Source organism: Scardinius erythrophthalmus (genome assembly GCF_964197995.2).
Source record: "Scardinius erythrophthalmus genome assembly, chromosome: 13".
Lineage (NCBI taxonomy): Eukaryota > Metazoa > Chordata > Actinopteri > Cypriniformes > Leuciscidae > Scardinius > Scardinius erythrophthalmus.
Window position 1 is genome coordinate 36,976,140 of NC_138233.1, and position 9,616 is coordinate 36,985,755.

Sequence of the window (9,616 nt, forward strand, 5' to 3'; positions counted from 1 at the left end):
AATGACATCTCAACAAAATGCATGGAAACACATGTTCCACGAAATAAATCAATGTAAAAAAAATGCATTTTGACTAATTAAAAATGTCTTAAATTTAACTTTAAAACATTTGTGTTTCAGTCCAATGATAAGTCTGACATCACTGTTTCCAAGTCCAAAAGCTCTATCAGATGCCAAAAACAAACAAACAGTGCTAATATGCACTCATTGTGCTGTAATATTCCTGAAAATCATGATCCTAACCTTTATCTCTATACCGAAATCTCAGATGGTTAGTTTTTCAGCTATTTTGAATCATAAAATGTTGAAGTCTGGAATGCCGTTAGACTGGAGACTGTAATGTACACTATGGCTTTTGAAAAGCTTAAATGTGTGACTTGAATCAACAGTGTTCATAAATGGTTGTTGAGTATTCTCATGAAACAAGATAGAGGAAGTAGAAGCAGAGGCTTCGACCCGGAAACAGTATTAAGATGCAGTAAAATTATCTGTTGTTCTGTGAATGTTCACTGGTGAATTCAGTCATTTCAATAAGAATCCACATGATCAGAAATTTTGTTTGTGGTCAAAAATGTCACTATGGGACCAAGTTGGTGTGAGGTACTTAAAGAGTTAGAAAAGTGAAAAGGTACAGCAGATTCGTTTTCTGTTTGTTTTTCCTCTTTTCTGGTGGATGGTCCAGACACTTCAATGATTTTCAGGTCTACAGGAGGATTTTTATTCTTGATCAAACTTGTATTTCAGCGTACCACAATCCCTGCAAAGTACAAAATGTACTGTTAGTAAGGTTATTAAAGTTATAGTTGTGAAATTTAAATAATTTTCTCAGCCTTGTGACATTCCAAACCTGTTTGACTCTCTGTCTGTGGAACCCAAAAGCAGATCTCAGGCATAATGTGACCCCAGTCACCATTCGCTTTTACTGGATGAAACACAAGCAGAAAAAAAATGGTTTAAATCATTCATAAAAAACAGTTTTATGTACACTTGTCAAGTTCAATTCAATGAAACAATTTATGTAAAAATGGTTAAGCTCCAAAATGTCCCAGAAAAGATCCAAAAAATAATCAATGAGTTCACAACTCATGTGTTATGGGTTGTGTTGTAAGTCTTCTGAGGCTATATAATAGCTTTTTCCTTCTTTTTTTTTTTGTCGAAAAAGTCTAAACTTGAAGTTATAATTCAGAGTTAAAATGTCTTATTTTCAAATGCAAATGATAAAAGATACAAGAAAAAATGCATAGCATTATTTGTGAACCAAACCTGTGATATTATTTTTTTGAGTAACATGAATGAGATTTGAGAGCATGAGGGAAGATTTTAGGAACATGTAGTAAGTAAAGTTAGGCTAAACAAAAACAGACCAAACTTGCTTTTGTATTCATAACAAACGCCAATGACGAAATAAATGAGTTAGGCTATATCAGCAATTTGAAGACACAGTTGTACAGAATATGTAGAACTGAATGACTAAATCAATCTAAGGCAATAAGTCAGTAATTTCCATTTGTTCATTAACGTTAGATCAACGTAGTTAACATCACGCGGCTAAAACCTTCATACCAGATACTGTGCAATAAACGAGTGGTAAACACTGTAAAAACGTAGTAATGTATAATACATTTAGTTTATATATATCTGTGTTTGAATATATAGTGAGTAGACTCTGTATTTATATGTATTTGGCGAGTTTACAAACCTTCCCTGGTGAAAAAAAAATATGTTAAGTATACTTGAAGCCAGACTAATTATTAGTATACTTCAAGTGTGTTAATGATTAGTTAACTTAAAGTTGTCATAATTCAGAGGCGGAAGCAATATGCAAGTAAACTCTTTTATTGAAGGTCAGAAGACACAGCAATAACACACGGGTGGGCTGGTGGCGCAGGGACTTGATGGTCAGCGTGGAGGTGAAGACAGGTGACGGTGAATCCAGTGAAGTGAACATCCAACACGACGAACACCATGAAAACACCGAACAGGACACGAACTGGAACAGGAACTGGAACCGGAAGAGCAGACGACGACAACACACTGAGGACACCAAAACCAACGATCTGACAGGGAAAGGAGAGTGCGATGAGTTTATATAGCAGAGATGATTGATGGTAGCTGATGAGGGGAATGAGATCAGGTGGAGTGCTGATCAACTGAACGAGCAGCCACGCCCACTCACACACACTCACACACACAAAACAACAAATACACGAGACACGAAGAAACCAGTGAATTCATGAACCGTGACAGTACCCCCTCTCCTAGGAACGCCTCCTGGCGTCCCCAGACTCCCTTACCTGTCGATTGTAATCATCGATAAGAGAGTGATCCAGGATGTCTCTGGCAGGAACCCAACTCCTCTCCTCCGGACCGTAACCCTCCCAGTCCACCAAGTACTGGAATCCGCGTCCCCTCCGCCTTGAGTCCAGAATGCGATTAACCGAATACGTAGGTTCCCCTTCTACGAGACGCGGCGGGGGGGGAACCGGGACGGGCGGATTAAACTGAGAATGAAACACGGGCTTGATTTTGGAAACATGGAAGACGGAATGAATCCTCCTGTACACTGGAGGGAGTTTGAGGCGGACTGCCACCGGGCTAATGATCTTGGTGACAGTGAATGGGCCAATAAATTTGGGAGCTAGCTTATTAGAGACGGAGCGGAGAGGAATGTTCTTAGTAGAAAGCCACACTTTTTGACCAACGACGTATACGGGAGGCTTAGACCGGTGGCGATCGGCTTTAGCCTTGGTGCGCGCTCCCGCTTGGAGTAGAGTCTCGCGGGCTCTAGTCCAAGTGTGGCGACACCTCTGGACAAAGGCGTGAGCGGAGGGGACCGCGACTTCGGATTCCAGACTAGGAAAAATTGGTGGCTGGTAACCTAGACTACATTTAAACGGCGATAGGCCCGTAGATGATACTGGTAACGAATTGTGGGCGTACTCCACCATTGACAGTCGTTGGCTCCATGAGGAAGGATTCTTGGAAACCAAACATCGCAACGTTCTCTCCAAATCCTGGTTGGCTCTCTCAGTTTGGCCATTGCTCTGGGGATGAAACCCTGAGGACAGACTAACAGTCGCACCCAGTAATCTACAAAATTCTTGCCAAAATTTGGACACAAATTGGGGTCCTCTGTCGGAGACCACGTCTGTCGGGAGGCCATGTAGCCGAAAGACGTGGTCAACGACTGTTACCGCTGTCTCCTTGGCTGAGGGTAATTTGGGCAAGGGAATGAAATGGACCGCCTTCGAGAATCGGTCCACCACGGTCAAAACTACCGTGTTACCCTGAGAGGGTGGGAGGGCGGTGATAAAATCTAGAGCGATGTGGGACCAGGGTCTCGAAGGGATCGGCAGCGGTTGAAGGAGCCCATCTGGGGGTCGATTGGAAGTCTTACCAGTGGCACAAACTGAGCAAGCCAAAACAAAACTGTGAACGTCACGAGCCATACGTGGCCACCAAAATCGTTGCTTAACTAAAGACGTGGTACGACTGACTCCTGGATGACAAGCCACATTGGAACAATGACCCCACTGAATGACGTTGGACCGTAATTGCTCTGGCACAAATAACCGGTTCGGTGGACAACCGGGCGGAGGCGTTACCCCTTCTAAGGCCGTTCTGACCTTCGATTCGACCTCCCATGAGAGTGTGGAGATAATTAGGGACTCCGGAAAAATGCACTCGGGAGTAGACGGGCGATCGGAATGGTCAAAAATACGTGACAAAGAATCGGGCTTGATGTTTTTGGAGCCCGGGCGGTACGAGAGAGTAAAGTCAAAACGTCCGAAAAAAAGTGCCCACCGAGCCTGCCTAGAGTTCAATCTTTTAGCGGTTCTAATGTATTCCAGATTCTTATGATCGGTCCATACGATAAAAGGTACCCCCGACCCTTCTAACCAGTGACGCCACTCTTCCAATGCTAACTTGACTGCCAACAACTCTCTGTTACCAATATCATAATTACGTTCGGCAGGGGACAAACGATGAGACAAAAACGCGCACGGATGCATTCTGTCGTCTGTAGGAGAACGTTGGGATAACACTGCACCTACCCCCACCTCTGACGCGTCGACCTCCACCATGAACTGACGTGATGGATCAGGGGTAACTAGGATGGGGGCTGAAACAAAGCGGCCTTTCAGTTTGGCAAACGCAGCCTCGGCTGCGTCTGACCACCTGAACGTAGTTCTGGGGGAGGTCAAGGCGGTCAGAGGTGAGGCTAGTTGGCTGAAATTGCGAATGAACCGCCGGTAAAAATTGGCGAACCCCAGAAACCTCTGTAGGGCCTTACGGGAATCTGGACTTGGCCAATCCACCACAGCCTTAACCTTCTCAGGATCCATACGCATCCCCTCAGACGACACAATGTACCCTAAGAAAGGAACAGACTGTGCATGAAAAGCGCATTTCTCCGCCTTGACAAAAAGACCATTCTCTAACAACCTCTGAAGCACTCGTCTGACGTGCTGACCATGTTCCTGGAGAGACGAAGAAAAAATCAATATGTCATCCAGGTAGACATAAATGAACTGATCGACCATGTCTCTCAGCACGTCATTGACGAGTGCCTGGAAGACTGCTGGACTATTGGACAGCCCGAAAGGCATAACCAAATATTCAAAGTGCCCCCTGGGGGTGTTAAACGCAGTCTTCCATTCATCCCCCTTCCTGATGCGGACCAAATGATAAGCGTTACGTAAGTCCAGTTTTGTGAAGACCGACGCTCCCTGCAACCTCTCGAAGGCTGAAGACATCAACGGCAAAGGATAAGTATTCTTTACCGTGATGTTATTCAGCCCTCGGTAATCAATGCAAGGTCGCAGAGAACCGTCCTTCTTCCCCACAAAAAAGAACCCCGCCCCCGCAGGAGAAGAGGAAGGTCGGATGAATTTGGATGCCAGAGAATCAGAAATATATTTCTCCATGGCCTCCCTCTCGGGAATAGATAGAGAGTAAAGCTTGCCTTTAGGCGGAGACGTACCTGGCAGTAGATCTATTGCACAGTCATAGGGACGATGCGGAGGGAGAGAAGCAGCCCGAGACTTACTGAACACTTCCTTCAGGTCCAGATACTCCGTGGGCACGTTTGATAAATCCACTGCCTCCTCCTGAAAAGCAGAAACAATAACAGACGGACAGGCAGACGCAAGACAGGACTCATGACAAAAACTGCTCCACTCCAACACTGATCTCTGCTGCCAGTCAATTTTGGGGTTATGCTTGATTAGCCAGGGGTGACCGAGAACAACAGGTGCCAGGGGGGAGTCCAGGATGTAAAATGAGGTAGTCTCTGTGTGATTGCCGGATACAGTGAGTGTAATGGGTCCAGTGGTGAATGCGATGGTGGGAAGGGCTTGACCGTTGAGGGCGTGCACAGCAATGGAATGGGTGAGTGGTAACAGGGGAACGTGAATCTTGTGAGCGAATGTGTAGTCCATGAAGTTACCTTCTGCCCCGGAATCCAAAAGTGCAAGACAGTCGTGAGTGTTGGCTGACCATCTAAGTCTTACCGGAAGGAGAGTTGATGTTGATGAGGTCTTCTCAGCGGAGATCCCACCCGACAGTAGCCTCAGATTTACTGCCGGGCTTGCCCTTTTACCGGGCAGTTGTAAGCGAAGTGACCAGCAGTCCCACAGTACAGGCAAAGGCCCTGGGATCTCCGCCTTTCCTTCTCCTCCCGGGAAAGCCGAGCTCGCCCGACCTGCATGGGCTCGTGATCGTAGACGGGGCTGACCGCGTCCCCGCCGCTGGCTTGCGTGGTCTCCACGGTGGTTGAAGCCCGAACCGGTAACTTCATCCGTTCAACACGAGAGAGACGAGAATCCACGCGAAGCGCCAGGTCGATGAGTCCGTTGAGTGTAGCGGGTAAATCCAACGCGTAGATTTCTCTCAGGACGCGGTCAGCCAGCCCATGCAGGAACATGTCCCACTGCGCTTCCTCGTTCCATTGACACTCAGCCGCCAAGGTCCGGAACTCAATGGCATAATCTGATACGGATCTGCTTCCTTGCTTGAGATCCGCCAGGGTTCGTGCTGCTTCTCTTCCCGCGACCGCGCGGTCAAACACCATCTTCATCTCGGCGGCGAGTGTCTGGAACGAGGCACAACACGGATCTTGATTCTCCCACACCGCCGTCCCCCACAGAGCTGCCCTCCCAGTCAGTAGTGTGAGTACGAATGCCACTTTGCTTTGTTCTGTGGCAAATGTTCTGGGTTGCAGAGAGAAATGCATAGTACAGCGTGTTAGAAAAGCTCTGCAAAAATTCGGCTCACCACTGTAGGGTTCAGGGACCGGTAGACGGGGTTCTGACTGGGAGGCGCCTGATGGTGGAATTGGGGGAGTGGCCGGTGTGGGTGGTGGCGCAGTGGGAGCTCGTAGATGTTGAAGCTGCTGGGTGAGCTCGGACACCTGCGCCACGAGAGCTTGAATGGCCCGACCCGACTCCGTAGATGTCCTCTCTTGAGCCTCTATCCGAGAAATGGTTACTCTGATGAAGTCATCAAGCGAAGAGGATCCACTTGCTGCTCCCATCGTTTGGTCAGATCGTTCTGTCATAATTCAGAGGCGGAAGCAATATGCAAGTAAACTCTTTTATTGAAGGTCAGAAGACACAGCAATAACACACGGGTGGGCTGGTGGCGCAGGGACTTGATGGTCAGCGTGGAGGTGAAGACAGGTGACGGTGAATCCAGTGAAGTGAACATCCAACACGACGAACACCATGAAAACACCGAACAGGACACGAACTGGAACAGGAACTGGAACCGGAAGAGCAGACGACGACAACACACTGAGGACACCAAAACCAACGATCTGACAGGGAAAGGAGAGTGCGATGAGTTTATATAGCAGAGATGATTGATGGTAGCTGATGAGGGGAATGAGATCAGGTGGAGTGCTGATCAACTGAACGAGCAGCCACGCCCACTCACACACACTCACACACACAAAACAACAAATACACGAGACACGAAGAAACCAGTGAATTCATGAACCGTGACAAAAGTGTGCTATTTTGAAACAACTAATTTTGTACTAAGTATATTTTAGTAGTAATGAAGTTGTAGTAAAGCATAACTTTAAATGTATTTAGTGTACTTTTGTGTACTAAATTGGAACAACTTTAAGTATATTTAGTATATTTTAAGTATATGCCTGTGTAGGGACTAGTTACATACTTGATTAGTGTATTAAAGTGTACTTTATTTGTGTTAGAAGTACATTACAAATTAATTACAAGTGTCTTCGAAACATACAAGAAATATACCGTAAATTTATTAAAAATATATACTAAGTATACTTGCAGCCACACTAATTATAAGTATACTTCAAGTGTGTTAAGGATTAATTAACTTTAAGTGTGCTATTTTGAAACAACTAATTTTGTACTAAGTATATTTTAGTTGTATTTAAATTGTAGAAAAGCATAACTTTAAGTCTATTTAGTGTACTTTTGTGTGCTAAATTGGAACAACTTCAAGTATACTTAGTATACTTTAAGTATATGCCTGTGTAGGGACTATTTACATACTTGATAAGTGATAATAAAGTGTACTTTATCTGTGTTACAAGTACATTACAAAATCATTACGAGCAATATACAAGTCTATTATTTTTGAGTAAAAATGATATTCTCCGTAATACCTTTGGCTTAATCCAAATACTACAAATAGCACACTTTGTCTTCAATAACAAATGCACATTAATAAACAAATATTACTTAGCTATACTTTGTACAATATACTTTAAAGCTATAGTAGGTGATGTTGGAGAGCTAGCGAGATTTGAAAGCGGCACCTCTTCTAAGCTCCACCCCCTCCCGTCAGTACTCCGTCCAAAGCTACGCCCCCACAAACATGAACGCGCATCCACAGTCGGAGTCAGCTGCAGGTCACAGGAAAGCCGAGTATTTTTGTCATGTTGGAATAAATATTTTGAAACGATAAATGCCTTTCCTTTACCATTTCAGCATAAACAAGCTATTACTTTTCTTACCTCCTTACATGCTAAATGAATAATGACAATGAATGTGGTAGGCTATAACACTTTTTGTTTTATTTTTTTTAAAACGAACAAGAGAGACCTAAGAGAAATACTTTTTTACACAAGTATCTGTACTTTCGCTGCTTTTGATTGTCATAAACAATCTGTATTTACATATAATAAATAAGAAATAAATATATATAAGAAAAGGAGTGTCCAGGGATGGCTGACAGGTCAGGCTTTGCATGAGGCGTCGTCTGCTGTGGTGATCTACTCCTTTGGCAGTGATTTACCTTTAGGAAGAATATCACAATTACACATCTGACAATAATTACTGCATCTCAAAGACACACAAAGAATGACAACAAAACTTTGTTTCCATTTCACACAGTAACAAACATTTCTTCTCGTAGCTAACAAAACACATATGCCACATCACCACAGTTGTCCCGTTTATAAGCAATATTAACGTCATTTTATCACAATTATAATGCAGACACTTGCGACTATGGCTGTGCAATATGTTCAAAATGGCATGTCCTAAAAGTCAGATAAGCAGACCTGTAACGCAACTGGCTTACACCGACAGAGAAGCTAATGTTAGCATTGCTAGTTAGCACTAGCTACAAAAGTAGCTACGTGGCCTAACGTAACATATATCATGGAAATAACAAATCCCCCCGAAGCAAAACAAATAACTACCTGTTCAGCAGAAAGAACGCAACCTCGGCATCGCTTTTCATCACTTTTGCTCCCTCAGTTGTCTCCACCATTCAAATGCTGCAATGTTGACGCAAGTTTGTCCTCTGGCTTTATCCAGTGCCTGTTTCGTTGCAGCCTTTTCTGCCTCCGATTTTCTTTTTTTTAGGCTTTTTATCAGGGCGAGCAGTTACCAGCAAAGCTGGCATTGGTAGATTTTGCTGCATTTTCTCTTCCATTGTGCCGCAAACTCCTGCTTACTCGGTGTAGTGAGCTGAATGTTTCCGGAACGGTGACATGTGATGAGTGCACGCAGGGCAGTGCACGCAGTGGGGCTCGGGCACGAGACATGAAGGCATCTGATTGGTTCTTTACATTCGCACCGAATGGCAGTGATTGGTCAGAGTTTTTACTGTCCTGCAGCTGCTACAGAGGTCTGATTTTTTTCATTCCTTTTTCTGAACACATGTATTGACTACTCTCAGGATGGAAGGACCATTTCACCCAGTATAAAAAGAAGTGTTTCTGAACAGGATTATCTACCCTAGTGAGTGAACTTCCATTTTTGGCCATGCAATATAGCCAGTGTTTACTTGGCTGCGTGTTAAACGGCCACTTGTGACATCACAATCCAGTAGCTGCCACTTTCTGTACAGTAGAAAACACATTTTCTTGTGTGTTCCAATGGTGCGATTGTTGATGCAAAATTTGTAATGGATTTGTGTTTATTGTACATTGTGCCTATCTTTAACATTGTATAAACTTAAATTAAAAATACTTAAATCACAATTACAAAAGTAGCCATTTGTACACTGCATACTCAAATCTATTTTAAGTAGATCAACATAAGTATGTTTTCTTTAAATACACAAAAACTTAAAAGGACTTGTAGTGTACTTTTTAGAAATATGTTAAAAGTGTGCTTGTTTT